This window comes from Monodelphis domestica, chromosome 1, assembly GCF_027887165.1.
Source record: "Monodelphis domestica isolate mMonDom1 chromosome 1, mMonDom1.pri, whole genome shotgun sequence".
Taxonomy (NCBI): Eukaryota; Metazoa; Chordata; class Mammalia; order Didelphimorphia; family Didelphidae; genus Monodelphis; species Monodelphis domestica.
Window position 1 is genome coordinate 262976944 of NC_077227.1, and position 3426 is coordinate 262980369.

A 3426-nucleotide genomic window follows, 5' to 3' on the forward strand; every position below is an offset into this window, starting at 1 on the left:
ATAAAGGCCAAGAAGACCCCAATAACATAAAATTATCAAAGTTCAAAGAATAGTATGAAGCAGATAAGAGCCATACATGCCGGCAAAGTTCCAAGAATGGTATGTAGCAGATAAGGGGCTGGAAGGGGGGCCATACATGCTGAAAAGTATTTAAAGCCCAGCCTTTCAGAAGCAGCTTGGAACTCTGATGGCAGAGGTTCCCACTGGTGCATACCAGTTCCATAATAAATGGCCTTTTTCCTTGCCTGATTGCATTGTCCATGGTCTTCCTTGGTGGTGAGTGAATTCCAGGGCCTTAACAATAGGAGTGAGTATTCTTATTTGGGGGGTTTTATGGGGGGGGGGAAGAACTCCATATGTGAATCCCAGGAGGAATCATGATCAAGCTACATATGGAGAACTGTTAAAAATTAAAAGACAGTTAAAGATTAAATTGACAAACTAAGATACTATTTACCTTGGAACTAGATAGTTTTCTTTCAATATATTATCTCTAACTATCTTCATAATAATTACTGACATTTAACTAGCAATTTAACATTGGAAAATTCTTTTCTCTCATTTTTTCCTAAAGGTATTATCCTCATTTTACAGATGAGGAAACTGAGGTTTAATGAGGTCAAACAGAGCAAGTGTCAGAGCCAGTATTTGAACCTAGGACTTCCTGACTCCAAATCCAATTGTAAACTATTTATGTTGCTTCTGAACCCTATTCTGGGCAATTAGGTAGTACAGTAGATAAGAGTGCTTTTGCTGGACCTGGATTCAGGAAGACCTAAGTTCAAATCCAGGCTCAGAAAATTACTAGTTCTATGACTTTTCTGTTAGTTTTAATCCACTGGAGAAAAAAATAGCAAACCATTCCAGTATCTCTGCCAAGAAAATCCCATAGACAATATTAGTGTGCTATGGTTCACAGGGTTACAAAGAGTCAGATACAACTGAATGGCAACCAATCTTATTCTATTATTTTAATGTATATGTTCCCTTTCTCCTTTGTAAATGCTCTTAGGGTCAAATGGTGTAAAGAAGGAAATGGGAGCAAGTGCTAGGTTCATACACACTCAGCTATGAGGGCAGCAACTGAGGAAGGTAAAGCTTTGTATCTGGCAGATATTTTTTAACCCAGGGAGTGAAGAAGGCCCAAGGACCAAGAAAGTGAGGGCTCAAAGGTTGACCTACATTTTACTTAATCAAACTTTTGAAAAAATTTTAAGTCAAATTAAATTAAAATTAGTTAAAGTGAAAAAAGGGTAAAGTCCCCTGAAAGCCATTCAAGAAAGGAGCTGGTGACCCAGGGAATTGGCCATCATTCAACAAAACCTAAGACCTAGGGCCACATCCCTCATAGCTGAAAAAAAGGACTGGAAGCCATGTCACGTGATTTAAGAAACAGCCAAATTATAAGTGGAAAAAGATTTAGGGGAAATAGAATAATTCCATTTAAATACATGATGGGTAACCATGAGGAGGATGGATTCAACATGGTTCCAAAAAGATCTTCAAGGAATGAATGGAGTTTACAAGAAGACAAAAGTTGGGTCAATTAAGGAAAGACTTTCTAGCTTTTAGCACTATCTGATCATGAAATGGACTGCTTCAAAAGTAGAGCATTACCAATTAAATTCCTCTTCATTTCCCATTTGGCTGCCCTCTTGGACTTCATCAGAATCTCATCATCCTAAAAGAGCACCTGAAACTCACACATCTCTGTACTCCCTGAACCTCTTCCCTTTTATCACCTAACCCTAACCCTAATCCCCTAATGCAGAGGCTAGAGGATGAAGAACTAGAACATGGAACACTGGAGAATTCTTCCTAGATCCTCCATTTAAAGAGGGCCCATAAGGCAGCCATCCCTTTATTTCCCTCACACCTTTCACCCTGCTGCACTCTAGACTTCATCATTTCCCAGAATCAGGTACCCTTCCTTCCCCTCACCCCCATTTTTCAGCTTCAATTTGTGTATTGACTTTCCCCTTAGACTGTGAGTGTCTCAAGGGTAGCGACTTTCTTTTATATCCCCAGTGATTATCCAAGTCCCTAGTATATGAGTAGAATGAATAGGAAAATGGCAAACCACTCCAGTATATCTACCAAGAAACTTCCAAATGTATTTCCAGGTCTTGGAAAAGAAGGGAAGGAAAGAGGGAGGATATGTGGGAAATTGTTATTACATATAATTGGGAAAATAAAATATCTTAAAAAAAAGAAAGAAAACCCCAATGGGACCATGAAGAGTCAGACACAATTGAAATGATTGAAGAACAGCAAAAGCACATAGTAGAAACAATAAACTTTATTGATTGATTAATGAAAGAATTAAAGAGGATGCTAGGGGAGCATCTGTTAAGGCTACTTCAGAGGAGAGCCTAACAAGGGAGAATTGGAGGTTGAGATGAAGATGATCTCTGAGCTTCCTTGCAAGGTTAAAATGCTCTGGAATGATGCACAGATATCATCACAGGTGATTTGGGGTACAAGTCAAGAACCCCACAGTTTTTACTGCAGACTATCACTAGTGGAGCCAATTTAGCCAAATTACTGAGCACTCTTTGATCATAAATGGACAATGGCCCAAGTTTCAAATGATGTAGATAGCTCCTACGTAAATGCTATAGGAATGATAGCCCCCATTTTATAAATGAGGAAACCAAGACTTGGAGGTAAGAATCACATAGCTTGTAAGAACTTAAGGCAAAATTTAAACTCGGGTCTTTTTGATCCTAAGGTTGGCAATCTTCTCTATTCACTGTGTCACAATGTCTCAAGTTCTGTCTATTCGAAATATCTATTGGTGATGTTGAATCTATGAATATGTATTCTCTTGAACAAATTCTCTTAAATAATTGGAAGGTTATTCATTGCTCATGGTTTAATAATTCTAATATAATAAAAATTACTACTTCCTAAAATAATTTATAGATTTAGAGTGTTATGCCAATCAAACTATGAAAGGAGTGTTTTAAAGAGCTAGGCAAAAAAGATAATAACAAAATCCATTTCTAGGAACAAGGATCTCAGGGAAAATAATAAAAAAGATGTGAAATGAAAAGAAAATGGTACTTCCAGATCTCAAGTTATATTATAAAGCTATAATCATGACAGAGATTTGGTCTTGACTAAAAATTAGAAAACTATATAAAGAAGAATCAGAAACCATCAAACTCAATGATCCAATACTAAATAAACTTGAAAAAATAAATTACTTGGAAGAAAGTATGCTCTATTGTTAAAATAACCACTGGGAAAACTGGAAAGAAGTTTGCAGTGACTAGATTTACACTAGCAACTTATACCATACCCTATAATAATCTCAAAATCCAGATGTGATATTAATATAAAAGCTCACAACAATGGTGGCTGGGTAGCTCAGTGGATTGAGAGCTAGACCTAGAAAGGGGGGGTCCTATGTTCAAATCTGGT